This window comes from Spermophilus citellus (assembly GCF_964194105.1).
Source record: "Spermophilus citellus genome assembly, chromosome: 7".
In the NCBI taxonomy this organism is placed as follows: Eukaryota; Metazoa; Chordata; class Mammalia; order Rodentia; family Sciuridae; genus Spermophilus; species Spermophilus citellus.
The window spans coordinates 84,458,311-84,477,246 of NC_138188.1; the positions used below are offsets into that span (position 1 = coordinate 84,458,311).

The 18,936-nt window shown below is 39.1% G+C and overlaps 1 protein-coding gene across 2 annotated transcripts in view; it reads left to right on the forward strand.

Annotated features, from left to right (window-relative positions):
- The first annotated feature begins 2,006 nt into the window (after window positions 1-2,006).
- Window positions 2,007-18,936, forward strand: part of COL8A1 (collagen type VIII alpha 1 chain) — a 150,685-nt gene continuing 133,755 nt past the window's right edge. Inside the window, exon 1 of one of the 2 annotated variants that reach the window (XM_081300828.1) lies at window positions 2,007-2,168. The gene's annotated coding sequence lies outside the window, so the exon portion shown is untranslated. The remainder of the gene's footprint in view (window positions 2,169-18,936) is intronic. The other variant, XM_081300829.1, reaches the window with a different exon arrangement.

Here is an 18,936-nt window from a genome sequence, read left to right on the forward strand (position 1 = left end):
AAACATCATGAGCAAATCTGAATAACTGCCTTAATGTCAAATTTCTGTTTATGATAAAAATCTCAAAGTTTTTATTACACGAATCATTAAATCTTTCTCTATATCCTCAGCACATAGGATTTTACTTTGTTGACTTCCAGGTATATTCAATTGAGAATGAGCTTTGTTACAAATGAATCAATTGGTTTGGGGCTGGAGAGGCATACAGTTGAGAATATGTCTATAAAAACTAAGTCCAGTGTAAACTTAGCACAACTTAGCACATATGGTGGCAAGTATGATTATTATTTGAATGGCACTACTGAGTATTTTCTTAATAGATTCTTTAAAAAATTTTTTTTATAATTGTGGATATTTTCTAGACCGATGTTCTTAAGGAGAGGAAAGGAAATTGCCCTTCTGAGTCATTTAGCTAAGTCAAGATATTTTTTATTTTCATACTAGTGGGAGGCCACAGAGTGAGTAGTGGTAGTGGCATCTGATGGGTAGAGGCCAGGGATGCTGCTCAACATTTTAGAATGCACAGGAGAGGTTCACACAACAAAGAACTGGTTGGCCCAAAATGCAAGTATTACAGAGTTTGAAAAGCCCTGCCCTTTAATCATCAGTTTTCCTTTGCCTGGCACCTGATACCACCCAAAGACATACACGCCTAACTGGAGATCAAATTAGGTGTTCTGTATAGAAACTCTTGTGCACTGAAGAGTGCAGAAGGTCTTCAAGCTCACTAGCTGTGTGGCTTTCTACCTATTGTTAGCTTGAGCTAATTGCTTAACCTCTTTGAGATCCCTTTCATTTAAAAAAATCTGCATAATATGGACCATAACTAACTCAGTTGTAGTGAGTACTGATTGAGTATATGTGCATACATAAATACTCATTTAAAACTTATCCCTTATTCTTATTGGCTTACCCATTCTTCCCTCTGTTTCTCCCTTCCACCTCTCAGCACCCCCACCCCCCTTCCCCTAGTCTCAAGTTTTTTTCCCTTAAAATGCTTTGATTCCTTCGGTGGCAAAAATCAGGTTTGGGCTAGGAAGTGAGTCACCACTCAGCAGCGAAAGGAGCTTGTTTTTCTTTCTCTGAGCGCATTTCTTAATAATTTCAGCCTGATCCTTCAGCGCTTGTTGGTTGAATCCTCCCTGAATGTTTAAGACACGGAGAAAGGACTGTGACACCAAGATGTTTGCCAATCATTGGGAAGGAGAGTTTTTTTAAATATCGAAAATAACCAGAGGGCAGCAAGCCCTGAAATCCTAGGTTACATAAGCAGACGTTGGAGGATTGGAGGAAAGGGCTGGTTCCTCTCCACAAACCGGTCTCCACTGATACACCTTAATGCGGTACAAGTCTCAATAGGAGCCCTGGGTACTGAACACCACAGGAGCAAGGAGCACTTCCCTGTCAAATCAGCGTTGGCTGGATTGATGAGGGATGGGGCTGGGTTTTGCTGGGGCCGGTAGCACCGCGGCTGCGAAGGCTGCAGGGGCTCTGCAGGCTCTAGGCGGAGTAGGTCCCCTTGCGCTCCAGGTCCTGGTCCAGGTCCACTAGCACTTTGTGCGGCTCGGACGACTAGCTCCCTACTCCTTTGCTCAGTGTAAGAACCCTTCCGTGTGCCCGAACCGTTATTTAGCCTTTCAAATTCACAGAAAACACCTTTAGTATTAACTGTCACACACAACTTCCCTCACCAAATGTCAATCAAAACCGGAAAATGATCCAATTCCCATTTTCTTCCAAATCTTGCCTCTCGGTCTCTCAGTGTCTCTCTCCCTTTCTCCCTCCCCGCTCTCCCCTCCACCTGCCCCCCATTCATTTCCTCCCCAACTTTTCCCCATCTGTGGTCTAGATCTCCTTCTCTATTTTCTCCCTCTCTCTCATGCCCTTCTCCACTCCTTCTTCCTCCCCCCACCCATCCCTGTCTCTCCTCCCTCTTGCAGGCAATGGGCTCTGCCCCCTCCGCCCTCTCGGCCCCTCCCCAGAGAAGTGTCCAGCTCCTCCCGGGGCTGCCCGCCCGCCGCTCCTTCCCTGCCCACCTACTATGAGGAGCAGCTCCTCCCACCTGCCCATAAAAGCCTAGTGCATGTTACCAGCAGCGGATCAGAGCACTTCCCTGGTCCTCTCCGTGGGAGCCCGCGAGCCTGTCTCCCTGATCATACGTGTACAAGGTAAGACACTTCTGCAGGCAGTGGACCTACTAGGGGTTCCTGCGGGGGAATTAGTCAGGTCTGGGCAATGCGCTCACTGTTTGGTTAGAGTTAATTTGTATGGATGCCCGATCAGCTGCTGGTTGCTAGTTACAGCAACTGGTTTGAAAACAAACTTCTGTTTGAACAGTGAAATAAAACTCCTTTTCGGTAGAAACAGCAGCATAAATATTACAAAACCCTTTTCTCTTTTTAAATCCCTTTTCCCTTCTTGCTAACTGTTGCTGAGGTTAAACTGTATCTGTTTGGGGTGTTAATACTGACGTTTTTCATTGTAAATATTTCACATATCAGCAGGGGCAAGGAAAACATTGTCCCATTGTCAAAAATGTACTTTAAAAGAACACAATTAGCTTCCTAAAAATAGCACAGTCAAAAGGTCTGCTAACAATTTTGCCATGTTTTCCAACCCCCCCAAGACAGCTTCTTTGAGTCCTTAAAAAAAAATATCTTTCCAGGTTTAAGTGCTTGGAAAAAATGATGTGAACGGGTGCCCTTTGCACAGGGACAGTAATCAGGTGGCTGGTAGATAGGAAAGAACAAATCCAAATTTACAAGCTGGGGCAGGAAGAGCTCTTACAAAGCTATCTTTTCACCAGGTTTTAAAATGAGAATTGTATTGGGACGAGGAAAGTATATAAAAGAACTTCATGAATTTCTATACACACACCTAAACATAAAGCGATTCAATATGTTTCACAGTACGAGAAAAATACAGGCCAGATTATACAATACTTCTGTGTACACCAGACTGCTATAAAGAAAAATCAGCTAGAGTGGATTTGAAAGTTTTAATCCTCCTCACCACCCCTTCTTCCTTCATCTAACAAAACCTACCTGATTGGCAGGGGATTCTCACACAACTAATAGGTGTTTAAGCTACCATCTGGGAAAAAAACGAATCTGTTCTCCCTAAGGTGGAAAGAGTGTGTGCACCTGTGAGAGCAAACCACCGTCCACTGCTACTTCAGTAAAAGCAAGACTCTTGGTCCATGCAGTTTGCCATCAACTTCTGTGGGTTGTGTGGGATGAAACTCTCTCTCATGTGGGAGAAAAAAAACCTCTTCAAATGTTTCCTCTGGGGAATTGCACAAGACCGCTTAGAGAAGGCAAACTGAAGCTGCCAGTCAGGAAACCAAACCACTATTTTGGCCCTTAAGGTTCTTAAAGTAAGAGAAACCCATTCCCTTTTCTTGTTTGGTTGTTGGTTTATATTGTTTCACAGGAGAAGGAAAAACTCACCAAAGCTGTACAAAATTTTCCTCTGTTAAAGAAACTAGAAATCATTGTTAGATATCCCACTGAAGGTCTTTCTAATGCAAAAGATATTTTAAAAGTCTGTTTGAGATAGAATGAAGGGATTCACTACTATTACTCAATGAAAGAGTTATATGTAAAGCTTTCTGTCATGTTCAATTTTTTTTCCATTGGAAAAAAAATTATTGCAAAGGCGTGTGGTTTCCTTTAAGAAAATGATAAAAGATTGCTATTGACCAAGATTATATGTGACCTGAACATATTAAAATACCTTTTATCTCAAGCCACAGTGCAGATGTCTTGCTTTATATCTGATGTAACTGGCTAATCAACCATGACTGAGCACAGGTATGAAACAAGGCCAAACCAAGTACCTGATATGTCCAAGTTCTTTCTTCCTTTATGGTAGTGTCTGACTCCTTCCCATTATCCCAAGGATGAACATACACCGCTTCATTCACTAGATTCCTTATGTGAAGTTGTCTTTCCCGTGGTAGGGGGAAATGTTCCCAGTGTCAAAGAGCTCCCTGTTATTCCTAAATTTGGGGATGAAAAGCGTTCTCTGGGGGTTTGCTTCTGCTTTTCCTGGCAGTTAGTCCACTGGATCAGCTATGAACCATTTAACAGTAACTGCCTTCCTATGTGCCATCAGGTTCAACCCCCTAAATAACTAACTGGGTGAGATCATCTTAGATTGTTGGTGATCTAACCCTCCCAAGGGGGCTTTACCAAAATGATTCCTTCCATAGGGCACATATCAAGCAAGTTGGCACTTCCCTTCTTAAGTTTTTAGAAAACTCAGTGGTGAGGTTTCACACAGAAAACCCCAGTATTGCCCCTTCTGCCCAGGATGTAGTAATATCAGTCTCCTGTTTTTTGCCTTTAAACTGCCCCTGAGTCCGATTCTTGGCTATACTTACCCAACACCAGTGCAGCAGGCTTTAATTGACTTCTTAACATTTCTCAAAAAAAGAGAAGATAAGTGGCTGCCCCTTTCAGGAGAGACACAGAAGGGTGCTTTGCTGACTTCCAGGGCCTGCCATACTTATGGAAACAAACATTTTAAATATTCTACTATTGTTAAAATTGCAAAATATGTCTTCTCCATGATCAAAAAGCATATGCTCCTATATTTCCATTTGAAAGGAAAAAATCAAAGATAGGAGGATGGGAATGAAAAAGGAATTAAGAGTGAAGTTGGAGAAATCACAGAAAAATGATCAGGATCTCTGATAAAAATATAACTCTTGCAGTCTGAGGGGGATGAAGAAGAGCAAAATCCATGTCTGCTCTTAATTGTTTGTTTCTTTGATTTTTGTTTTCCACCAAGGAGAGTATTACCACTGATGAAGTTAAGATCCATCTCTTAACTTGTTCTTCTCCTTAGTTCTCCTTCTCTGACCAAAGAGAATAGCTGAGTCCTAGAGACAAAAATGATTTCAGTTCAGCCCTATATTAAAACCCACAGGAATCTGCCAGTTATAATTTTAAAAGCTCAATTATGGGCATAAAACCTCCAAACATATTTTTAAATAATGAGTACCCTCTCCTGGAGGGTACAGTGTTGGGTGATTATTTATTTTCAGGTTAGAAACAGCAATATACTTCTTCTCCAGTGTCACCCACCGTGGTATGGGTAACTACAGAGTGATTAAGACATAAACACATTCCCAATCCCTGCTCTTCCAAGAAACCACTGAGAAACAGGTCTTTCTGCATGTGTAAACTTCCTTTTCTTCACTTGCTCCCCATAAACATGTATGTGCGTAATGTAAAGAGAGCAACTGGTCTTGAGACTTGGGTGAGGAGTCTTGTGAGAGAGAGGTGCACTGTTCTAATTGCTAAGAAAAAAAAGCAGAAGAGATGAAGAGGTTAAGGAGACAAAGGATGCCTGTGGAATCTAGAGAATCTTTCTCTTTAGCATCTTGTGAAAAAGATCTTTCACTATCTAATTCATCTAGGAAAGGTGGGGAACAGTGGAGAGAAAGGAGCAAGTTTACAACTTGTTCCCAAATGCTAAGGATATAATAAGAAAGATCTCCCAATGGCCTGGCAGTCATTAACAGCTGTTCACACCCCACAGTACTAAATTATAGCTTTGCTAACTCCCCTTTTCTAGAGAGCCAAGGAAGCATAAAGAGTGAGAGAGAGTTAACCACATTTCAGCACCAACAGGCTAGTCAGAGATTCCACTATCACATCAGTAACTATTTGCTGTTTGAGGAAGGAGGTTCTTTGCCATCTTTCCCCAAGCAAATAGATTTACAGGAATGAAGTTAAAGGGAGTCACACAAGGTGACAATATCCACAACCTGGAAGCCCTACGTACACAGATCCATCGAGGCGGTGATATTGCATTGGAGGAAACTAAAGTAAATAAAACAAAAAGTTCTCCAGAACTAACCATAATCATCTAAAATAATGAATTCTGATTTCTCAACGTCCAGTAGGAGCTAAAGTGACAATTGAAGCTGATTACGTGATGCATTAAAAGATGCCTGATGATTCACCCTCTGTGTCCTTTATTTGGAGCTCACTTCCATTTCCCTTCCTGGAAAACAAAAACTGGCCCTTCTGTCCTTTAGCAAAACCTTCTCAGGATTTGCAGATGTAGTCACAGTGCCTCTACACCACAGCCTTTGTTTTTTCAGTGGAAGAAATCTCTTCAGTTCTTATAGACCAAGTTTTTGGAGTACCACTCATACTTGTGGCTTTTCTCATTACCCAAAGTCTCCGCAGACTTCTCTTAAATAGGATATAAATTTTCACTCCATCAAATAAAAAAGTCACATTTTTTTCTAAACCTTTATTCTTAGAAAAAAAGATCATTTAGAATTTTTCCTTTCCTCCAATAAATTCTCTGAGATTTCTATAGAAGCACCTTTTAAAAAAAAAATTCCAGTTTCTAACTTCTTGATAATTACAAGAACTTAGAGTATCCAAAATATAAATGCTAGAAGAAACTTTGGAGCTAATCTTAACTAAAAGTTCATTTTACAGATGGGAAAAGTCAGAAAGGTTGATGTCTTTCCCAAGATCACTTAGATGGGTGTAGCAGAACCAAGATCAAGTAGCCAAACCCTGTAGTCAGTGCTCTGTCTTGAGTAACTATGATGTGTCTCCCCACACAACATGAAGCTAAGGTGTCTGTGACGATGCTGAGCATCCTGTAGGAATCCAACACGTAGGGTTCTCAGAAACCACAGCTGTAGAGGTTTAGACTACAGCTATACCTCTGCCACAGAATGTCTAGGAAACATTGATACAAACATGTGAGGAGTAGAGTCACTGATCAACACCAATCATTGTATGTGTTTCTCTGTTCCAGAAATGGGTACCTAATAGCTGCTGGGTAAATCTGTGTTCGGTGTGAGAAATTATGAATTTTTTTTTCAAATTTAAGAAAATGGCTGAGTATAAAAAATCCATCTTTCTTATCTCCTTCCATAATAATCCCTATAAGAAGTCTGTAGGGACAGATAAGGACTCAAATCTCAAATGTTTAAAAGACTTCCTCATGCTTTAGGAAACATAGAAGAGTTCATTAAACTTCATCAGTGGCTGCAGTATTCTTCCTGTTCCTTCCCACCTTTACCTGAGTTATAGAAGTTATATTATTTTCTGAAATATGATGAGGACTAAGGTCTCGTTCTAATATTTATGTGACAGAACATAAATGTTAATATATTAATGTATGATGATTTACAGTATAATCTTCCTCCTCTTCCACCCAACAGACAATGTGTTGCCAATCTAACCACCTCGTACCTTCCTGAGTCTTTAAAGAGAGAAAGAGCAAAATACACATGTTGGACCATCAGACAAAATATGAGGAGCATGCTGATTGGAGGCTGTAGGCTTGAGGTGTAATGGGGGCAAGGAGGAGTGATCAGGAGCCACCAATACAAAGACAGGAAGGTGCAGCCATGAGAGTCCACACCTCTGAAACAGAGGAGAGATTCCTGAGAAATTCCAGGTGCTGGAGAAAGGGTTTTTATGATGGTGTGAACCCAGACCCCCAATGTGAGAGATGAACGCCCATCTGGGTCAGTATTCTTTAAGCACTGCACCATTAAAAGATGGGATCACACTGGTAAAAAAAAAAAAATGTATAGGCTTTGTATCTATTCAAATTATTCTTTACCCTTGACTGGACTTCAACTGGAAAAAGAGCCTCATTTGACCACATTTTAGACTTAACTCTGACCCAGATAATAACTATGGATGTCAAGATTTCAAAATATTCTCTGCTGAGATAACGACACAATTACACAATTACTGGTAACACACAAAGTTCCTCCACTACAGAAAGTGATGAAGGTAGAAAAGAATATTCTTATATCATTTCTGGAAGCAATTTACCCTGAAAGAGTAGACAGATGTTACCCCAGATGCTTCTTCACTTTCCTCTAAAGCATGCCTGACAATTGTTTGCATATCTTTGAAAGAGTAATTTGATTTTGAAATTGATTTATTGTATGTTAAAATGTACATAATCTATCACTAAATTTAAGCGTTATTGTGAAAACGACCTCTTAAGTCTTTCTTGAGAGGGCTGCCTCTACTGAACTCTCCATTGACATGTTTACATCACATGGATCTAGGTTTTGGATCATTTGATGTGCTGATACTAAAGCAATTAATCACTCCATGTGCTACTTTCCAACTAACTGAGTAGGCCTGGGTGTGGGTGTCAGCTGTTGGCTTCCCCAGGCAATAGCATGTATCCAGCCTGTTGGGGAACATCTCCAGTCCCTTCTGTTAACAAGATAAAACTGCTATTTTTCTAGAAATTTGGCCTCCATATACTAAGGCAAGAAAAGCAGTTGAATATAGAACTTTCACTACCAGGCAGCAGAAGGGTTAAATCATAGCTGCCTTCAGCTTAGTAGGGTGACTTCAGATCTAAAAAGTGCCTGAAAGAATGTGGATGGAGAAACTGGGATGCATTTTACCAGCAGCAATCATCCCATTTAATATATGCTTCCAACTGGCATGCCATGTACACGATAAAGCTAAGTCTAAACTTGACTCATAAATCCAAAGTGATAACTGTACATTATTATATTTATTGAAAAGTCTCTACTTAGTGATTGCCCAGTCTGAACCATGAGGAGTCATAACACTCATCAATGCAATCCATCCAAACAGCAACCTCTTATGAAAGGCGGACATAAGATAAAGCCAAGAAGTACATGGAGGGAGACACTAGGTGCAGCTAAGAATTTGTGACTTAGGTAGCCAAGATTGTTGAGGTTGGAAGAATGAGGGAAGAAAAGGGATCTGCTGCAAAATATGCTATTGGATCCACAATTCCTAGTTTTAAAATGGCACATCTAGTCTCCCTCCCAGTTTATTCCAATCTCCAGCTGCCAGCAAGAGTGGAAGGGAGGTTGCTCACCAGTAGAGGGAGCCAGGGGGCTGAGGGTTTCAGATTGGAACCTGTTGCCAGGGGGGAGCCTTCAGATTTGAATTTTTCTGATAAAAAGCAGAGTAAGGTGTCTATTACAACCGGTGGCTAGAGTGTTCCTAACATTGTTAGTTTTCATTTTCAAAAAAATTCCTAATTTAAGCCTCTAAGAATAAATCACCCGCATTTTAGCAATGCCAGAAATGTCCGGGCTTGCAGAAGTTTATTTGAAAGAAAACCAAAGCAATCTTAGAAAATATTCTTTCCAAGGCTACCACCAGCCAAGACTGAATCTAAATGCTCATTTCAGTAATAAACAAACTCTGGCAGCTGGAGGTCAATGAGAGACAAGCACAAAGAGGGCAAAAGATCTGCCATAACTAGACCCTCCCTTGTCAGCAGGATAAGGGGAAGGAGATAGGAGAGAGGAGAAGATAGAAATGGGCCAGACAAGCTTCTCCCACCAATATGGCCCAGAACCCTGATTCCCTGCATGTGGGTCTCCAGGGACTAGCCAGGGCCTTGCCTAGACTGAAGTGAATACCTTTCTGTTGAACATTTCCATTGCACAGCTGTGTGGGGATAACTTGTTAAGACTTGAGACACTTGCATAATTCAGTACCCTTTGGGGGATAGAGATCAATTAGAACCATAAAAATAAATCCTTGGCACACCAGAGAAGGGCTGCTTTCTTTGTTTAAAAAAAAAACTATGACATTTGCAGCAAAACAGAGTAATCCTCTCTCTACTTCTATTTCTGATATCAATGGAGATGAAGCTATGGAGTTGGTGTGCATGTGGCTCAAGAATCCTCCATTCCAGAAAAATCTTCAGTATTTTAATCTCAAAAACACCTAGACTCTCTCTGTCTCTCTGGGGCCTGGGGAAAGTCACTAATCACCTCTGTGCCTTTATATAATAATATAAAATAATATATATATAAAAGAAGAACAATTCTCAAATAACCACTCTCTTTATCACTTAAACACTTGTAGAGTCTTTCTTGCCAGGTGAATGAGGCCACTTCAGCATGGCTGTACAGTTATTTATTTAGTATAGGAAATGGATTATACTCATAACACCTGGGAATGGCTTGTGGTATTTCTACAGAGCCAGTCAAAATAGGCACATAACCTTCCAAGATATAGCAAGAGCATTCTTGCTTCTTAGAATACAGAGGATAATCCCACATGTCTCAAAAAGCCAGAAAAGATCAAGGGCAAGTGGAAAAGGGGAAAGAAACAAAAATTATGGCTTAAAAAGCCTCAAAAGGCCTATGTTTACCAATCCATATTTTGACATCAAAGGGGAATTTCTCCCTCACACACATACACACACACACACACACACACACACACACACACACAAAGAATTTGTGATCTAAAATTCTACTTTAACTAGGGAAAGATGCTATTTTAAAAATAATTATTATGTTGCATAAAATCTCTTTATCCCCTCTTCAACATTTTCTAAAGTGTTTTTCAAAGCACTACTAACTGGGATACTAATTGGTATCTATATTAACATTTGATAGCAGATCTCCCCTACCCAAGAGCATGTCTTGGGATTGGTATTTTATGGAACAGTTTGTGAACAGCTTGGAAATCACTTCCTACTTCATTATTTCAAAATGTCCTGTGATATGGTATTTTCAGTGCTGTTATTTATTATGTACTACATACTGAACATCAATATAAGATATGTGCTTTGACAAGCCATAAAATAACAAACAATCCCAGTGTGATAAATTTCTAAATCTATGTGGAAAAAGAACAACAAGAGCAAATGGACATGCCTTGTTCTATGGCTCAGTTCTTTATCATAGTAACAATAATAACAATGGCGGAAATGCTCTCCTCTCCTCTTCAACCTCCATTTAAAAAAAAAAAAAAAAAAACTCTTCCTGGCAGTAGACAGATTAAAATTGTCTCTTTCTTCTCCCTTTGTTATCATTCTCTGGATATTTTGTTATAGAGAAGTGGCCAAAAATGAGCAATAAATTCAATAAACAAGAAGCTTAGATAATTCTATGAACTGTCTCATCAATTTCTGAGCTGACAATTCTGTTTAGACTTTACCCATTATTAATTAACTGAGATCATTAGCCAAATATCTTCTTTGAACATTTGCCCTCTCACTATCATTAGGGAGCCTAATCTCAGTAATAGGAAAATACTAATAGTCTATTATAATTTACTCCACCTGAGATTATTTGATTTATCTATGACACTCAGGCCTTCCACCCCTTAAGATTCCCAATTTCTCTTAGGTCTCTTACTTTGGGAATTCTCTTTCCCTTTCACAAAGTTAGTACGTAGAGGCCAGTATCTGAAAAGTGACAAGAGTCAAGTATCCTCTCCTTTACAAAAATAAGAGTCTCATAGTCATTCAAGAGAGAAAAATTCAAACTTGTCATTAATAGTTATAATAATAGAAAATATTCATTGTCTAACAAAACTAGACATCGTACTAGTCCCGTTTTCTCTATTCCTTATATCAAGCCAAAAACTTAACCATGAGGAAACTGAGCCTCTACTCTGTCAAGCAGCTTGTCCAGAGCCACACAGCTAGGAAGCAATACAGCCAGTATGTCCATTCAAGTCTGTCCAAAGCCCATCATCTTCCTGCATCTCAGTGCTGCCTCTCATCATGCCTGGTCCTATTATAAAGGGAAGAAAAAACATTTACTCCCGTGACAATGCCTCTGACTCATAAAGTGACAGAATTCCAGTGGCTCTGTTCCTAGACACTGCTGACTGGCTCTGTTTCTTGCTTAATACTGTTATTTTAATTTCTATTTCTTTTGCATATTTTTATTTTGAAAAGCACTTTGTCATTCTGGAGCCAAAAAAGTAAGAATTTTATAATTAAAAAAGAAAGAAAAAACTATTATTTGTCCCTTGGGTAATTCTGAAGGGCTAAGTTTTCTCCATAAACTCCTCAAAGGATTACAAGTTCCTTGGCGTCAATCTGGTAACGAGAGTGACACTCTAGCATGTGGTTTTTAGTGAATTAGAAAGTCCCATGATAATATGTGAAGCTGATTAGAAAAAGACACTTTGAAACATTAAAAAAAAACTTAAATTTAGCTCCCCAGATCATTTGCTTTGGTGTTATTTTTACTATAACCTGAAGTCTGATGATGAGAGTCAGGACAACTCTGTTGTCTACACTGGCTGCTTAGCCTGAAGTTAGTGTATATATGGAAAGGCATACCTCAAGCCCTGGGCTTTGTGATAAGTCAAAGACAAAAAATGGAAACAAAGTCTACCTGTTTCTCTTTCAATCACATTCTGCCATGCTTTCCTTTGCTTTTGCACTTGATATACTTCTCTAAGGTAACATTGACCCCACTTCATCTGTTGGAGTAATCTCTACTCTTGTCCCAAGATTCAGGTCAACTATCTTCTCCTCTATGGAGATATGGCTGCCCAAGCTGCCCTGTGCCCCTCCTTCATGCTCCTAGGATTCTGTGCACAGCCTTGTCATGATCATCTCTGTCCTGTTATGGCTTTGGCCTGATTTATGTCTCTATTCCTATTTACATATCTAGCTTCTTGCATAAGAGTGCTGTTTTTTCTCAGTACCCTCAATGCTTGACACATGATGGAAGCTTAACACACGTAAAAAGGAGAGAAGGAAAAAAGCAGGATGGGAGAATAAAGTAGATGGATGGTGAATTAGAAGTCTCTAATATGCTTCTCAATCCTCATAGAGTGTTCTCTAAGAAGGCACAATTTAGTCTAAGTCCATTTTTGAAGCCTTGATATAATCAGTATTTGCAGACATAGTGAGTTGCTTCCCATTCTGTAAAGTTCCTTAGCCAAACCTTAACTTTAACCAAAATGAACACCCTAGAAAGAATGAAAGTACTGAATAAAATTTGTAACACTCCAATTCTCTGGGCCTTCATGAAATGACCATAACTGCTCCACTGGCTTTCCTGTGGTCTTCTAAGAGGACCAAGAACTGAGCCTCCATATCTCCCTTTCTTGCCAGTCTGTAACATGATCGTGCATTCTCCCTCCCTCTATGTGTGTTTGCACATAATACAAAGATACACACACACACAGTATTACTAGGCTTTGATTCAATGTTGAAGCTAACCATAGAGCGCAAGATGAACTCTTTATTGGCACACTAATATTAAATATTAGACCCCTATTTATCAAATTGTACAAAGGAAAATTATTTTCTGGGTGGTGCTATTGTTGCAGGACAATCAGTATCCTGGTCAAAAATATTCATAGACACCTATAATCTCAGCTACTTAGGAGGCTGAGGCAGGAGGATCAAAAGTTTGAAGACAGCAACCTAAGGAGACCCTCTCTCAAAATAAAATGAAAAGGACTGGAGAGTAGCTTAGTGTTAGAGCACTTACCTAGCATGTTCGAGGCTCTGGGTTTGATCCCCAGTACTACTACTGCTACAAAAAAAAAGGAGATATATACACATATTTTATATGTATATACATATTTATATAATATATACACACATATATAAAAATGTACATACACATATATACAAATGCACACATACACATATTAAATAACATTTTGAAATATAGAACCAACCCCTTAGCTTGGCATTCAAGTCTCTCAACTTATCTCATTGCAACCTGTCATTCCATCTTTTTTAAAAAATATATTTTTTTCAGTTGTAGGTGGACACAATACCTTTATTTAATTTATTTATATGTGGTACTGAGGATCGAACCCAGGGCCTCACACATGCTAGGCAAGTGCTCTACCACTGAGCCACAACCCCAGCCCTATCATTCTATCTTCATCCCCCTCGAGTTTATAACAAGAATTTGATCTAAGCCAGATAGGCTATCTTTCTTCCAGACATGCCTTTTTCCCCCACTCTCCTTTTTACCTTTCAAAATAGCCATAATTCCTAGGTTCTCCTAACCCTTCCTAAATATTACAGCCTGCATTGATCCTTTCTTATTTGTGACCGACAAGTTATAAGTTACTCTAAGTGTTAGTAACATGCCTGTCAATGGTCATGTCCTTTAGAACTCTCTGTAGTGAGAGAATTCAATATGGTGACCACCAGCCACCTATGGCTACTAAATACTTGCAAGTGGATACTGCAACTGAGGTGTTGAATTTTAAAATTACATTTTAATTTCTTTAAATTTAAAATTACTTACCATATGTGGCTAGAAGCTACTGTACTGGACAATATAGAATGTTTAGCTTTATATATGCTACAGCTTAAATTCCTGAGTGAGAATACAAACTACTGAATAAAATAAATTAGATGTGCTTTTTTTTATTGTTTGCTAAATGTGTTCAGTGCATTGTTTGACTCCTGGGTGTGCCTCTTACCTGTTACATTTTCTTAAAGAAGTCTTCTTCCGTAACCTATAACTTTAATAATATTGTACGTATGGTATTTGCCTTATTTTTTTCTTAATTTTAATGGCTCTAACTCCCTCAGAATTGTACTATAATTTTCCTTGGACCCTTTATCACTATATAAACCAAATGGTATGAAATAATTTGAGCTGAACTCCTGAGAAAGTTCCATTATTCATTGTCGTCTCTTCTCTTTTGCCACTGGGGGGAAAGCATGATTTAAATACCACTGAAGCAGGGAGCAGTGGTGCATGGCTGTCATCCCAGCAACTCAGGAGGCTAAGGCAGGAGGATTGCGAGTTCTAAGTCAGCTTCAGCAACTTAGTGAGCCCTTAAGCAACTTAGTGAGACCCTGTCTTAAAAATTAAAAATGTCTGGGATATAGCTCATTGGAGAAGTGCTGCTAGATTCAATCCTCAGAACCCGCACCCAAAAAAATACCCATACAATTGCTTTAATCTTCATTTGATCATTTCTACAGAGGAAGGCTGTCCCTGGGTATCTGAAACAGTACCATTAGCAGATTATTGCATCTTCCCCAGGAAACCTCACCAGTTTCTGAGGGAAAGTAACTCTTTATCATAGATTTTCCCAGAACTTTTTGTCTCTCCTTCTGCATTCCATAGTGGACAACCCGAGGCACTATGAAAAGCTGCCACTCCACCAACAGGTCAGGGGAGGTAGCATGTCTTTGGAATTTGACAATGATGTGCCCCTGGCACTTGCTGGCTTATGGATGGCCCTTCAGGAATCATCATGCCAGCAGACCAACCATGCAGTAAAATCCTGTGCCTGGCAAAGCCAAGGGCACGGTGATCAAACAGCCTGGCTGCAGATTAGATTCTGACTTATTAATAAGACTTCAGAAAATAAACCCAAGTGAGTCTCTAGCAGCAACAGTTTACAGTGATGTTTAATGATTTCAGAGGTCGACTGCACCACATGCCTTCCTTCTGACTCAGCAAAGAGCACGATAAGGGCAAAAGAGCCACTTGAAAAGCCAGGCAATCAGCTGTCTCTTTTCCATTCAGATCTAAGTTTATTTGGAATGACTGGGAAAAAAAACTTCAATGAAAACTTTTTCTAAAATAATAAAATAAAAGAATTTATCCTGCTATCATGAGCCAGACAACATCAAGAAATAATTATGGGTGTGTATTTTCCCCTGCCTTGTAAAGTGTTTACAAATCATAGCATAAGCAAGCTTTAGAGTCAATGGTAAAGATAGCAATAACATTTAACTTGTAAAATTTTTATATTTAGCTATAAAACAATCACCATGTGTTTAAATCACATTTGAATACATATAAATAAAATTCTCATCTACAGACATGAGCCAGTGGCCAAAGAAAGAATCCCTGAGTCTTTTTCCTCAAAAAAAAAAAAAAAGTGCACTGGAGATGTTTGGTATCTTGTATTCATGAAATAGAATTCACTATCACCATTTCAGCAAAAGAGAGTTAGCAAGGATCTTAATGTGGGAAATTTTCAACCTGAAGATAGTTTATAAATAGTGATGATGATAGTAACAATTAACCTTTGCAGAGAAACTTACAGTTTACAATATGTATTTTATTTTATTTTTAAATTTTGTAGCTATAGATAAACAGAATGCATTCGTTTTATTTATTTATTTTTATGTGGTGCAAAAGATCGATGTGCTTCACACATGCTAAGCAAGTGCTCTACTACTGAGCTACAGCCCCAGCCCATAATATGTATTTTTTAGTACTTATAAATTCTTTTTTTAACCATTATACATGTACATTTTTGCATTACAATTCTTAATACACATATATACCATAATTTTTCATGTCTCTGTATATGTACTTTCAAGTCTTCATATATGTACTTTGTATAATGATGACCATCACATTCCACCATCCTTACTAATCCCCTTCCTCCTCCCTTTCCCTCCCACCCCTCTTCCCTATCTAGAATTCATCCAATCTTCCCATGTTCTCCCTCCCTACCCCACTATGAGTCACCCCCTTACCATAATATGTATTTCAAGTGCTCAAAAATATTAAGTAAATTTCTCAATATCATTATGAGAGTGAGTGTTGGAGCTAGAATATGAACCTATATTACCCTGTTCCTAAAGTCCCCTTCTTTGTACAAATTCAGGCTGATCTTTAACAGTATTATATGCAGAAGTGATCCAGAGCATCCCACTAGCATAAAATGGAAATTTCAAACAACTACTTAGGAAACTAAAACTACTTAGGGAACCAGATTCCATGATGGAGAAGGCGCTTTTCAAGAAGAATAGATCACTTTGGATATGGACATTTTAACCATATTAATTTTTCCAATCCATGAACATAGGAGGTCTTTCCATCTTTTAGTGTCTTCAACTTCTTTCACCAGTGTTTTGTGATTGTCGTTGTAGAGATCTTTTACTTCCTTGGTTAATTTTATTCCTAAGTTATTTTATATATATTTAAAAAAAATTTAGCTATAGTTGGACACAGTATCTTTATTTATTTTTATGTGGTGCTGAGGATCGAATCCAGTGCCTCACGCATGTGAGGCGGGTGCTCTACCACTGAGCCACAGCCCCAGACCAATTTTATATATTATTTTATGTGTGACTATTCCAAATGGCATTGCTTTCAATATTTCTTTATCAACAAATTTGTTATTGGTGTGTAGAAAAGCTACTGATTTTTGTATGTTCATTTTGTATCCTGCCTTTTACTAAATTCATTTATCAGTTCTAGTAGTTTTGGTGGAGGCAGCATACCAAAAAGATATTTGCATACCCCTATTTATTGTGCTGAAATTCACAATAGCAAGGTATGGAATCAGAGAAGACAAAGTGTATATGCACAATGGAGGATTATTTAGCCATGAAGAAGAATGAAATCATGTCATTTCCAAGTGGAGGACATCATGTCAAGCCAAACAAGTCAGAGGTAGAAAACAAGTACCACATGTGGAACTTGAAACTGAAAAAAAAAAACCACCTGAAATTAGAATAGTGATTACTTGGAACTGGGAAGGGTGCTGGAGGTAGGGGGAGGGCAAGGGAAAAAGAAGGGTAGATGGATGTGACCAATGCACTCTATATGCATGTCTGGAAATATTACAGTGAATCCCCTTAACATGTACAATTAAAGTATTAATTTTAAAAAACTGTATGGTAATTGAAATTTCTAAAAAGAGGAGAATCCAAACTTCCCTCAATCATAGAGCAGTTAACTTGCATCAAGGATTCTGCCCGCAGAAATGGTTTTAGAGGTTGTCTTCCATACTGTTTATGATCTCAAAGGATATCCAATCCACTTAAACTTTGTTAATTATTTTAATGAAATTCTAAAATCCCTTTTCTATTTAATGTCCAAATACATGCCATTCATGAATTAAAAAGAAAATACTATGCATTATCTGTGGGAAGCCAGTACCCCCATCCCCCATCCCACATTGTGAATAAAAAGCACTGAATTTAGTATAAGAAGTTCTGTGCTGGGCACAGCAACCCAGTAGCTGGAGGCAGGATGATAGTGAGTTCAAAGCCAGCCTCAGTAATGGTGAGGCACTAAGCAACTCAGTGAGACCTTGTATCTAAATAAAATACAAAATTAGGCTAGGGATGTAGCTCAGTGGTTGACTGCCCCTGAGTTCAATTCCCTAGTACCCCCCCCCCAAAAAAAAAAAGGTTCTGGGATTGAGTTCTACTTCTAACAATGCAGCCACCCTTAACAAGACAGAATCTCACTGAGTCTTTTTTCCCCTGTGTTCTAAACTAAGTCTACCTCTCAAGATTGTCATCCTGAGATAACATACAGGAAGTGTCTGGTACTCTGAAGGTGCTCAGTTAGTTACTTAATGACAAACAGTTATTGAATGCTATTTCAGTGCCAGCAGAGTGAACATTTGGGAGAGAATGGCCTTGAAGTCTTGCTTTCTGTATATTGCAAAAAAGAAGCACTAAGGATCTCTTTGCCTCACAGCTTCTTGTGAACTCTAGGTTCTCCCTCCAGGGTCCTGCTGTGAGCTGGTTATGGTAGTAAGATGAACTGATATGTGTTTCTGGTCCTTTGGGAATTTTTGTTTCATTTTGGCTCAAGGATGGTTGCTTTGGGGTTTTTGTTTTGTTGTTCTTTGCTTCACTGAATGGCAAGATTTCAATCTTCCTACCAGCTCCTCCGAAGGAAGAAATTGTCATGGATTCATAGTCCCTTCTCAGTGCAAGGGTACCTGCTTCTCTTAACAGTGTCAGTACGTATTATGTATGTGCACATGCGCTTGAACACACACAAACATTAACACACATACAGCTATGGTCCTGGTATTTCAGCTAAGATCTTAACTCCCACGGGCTTCTGGAGTTCACGTTGCTATGCTCCAACAGCACTCCTATTGAGGTTGCCAGCATCTCAAATGCATCCAACCCTGCATTTTGGTGCAAAAATAGACCTCCTCAAGCCATGTGCATATGCCCAACAACCTTTAATGTCAGTACATCAGAATCCTACTTTAAATGAATTCCATTCTTCTGCTAAAAAGGTCCTAATATTTTTACTGTGCCTTGATTATCAAGAAGTCTTCAATTAAATTTTCCTCAAGAAAATGGATCTAAGCTGCCCATATTTGGAATAAGGAAAATTGCAAACCGTAGTGGAAGGTATTTTAGTCCATAAAGACAAAGAAAGAAGAACCACCAGAGTTCCCCCTCGATTTCAATGATCCC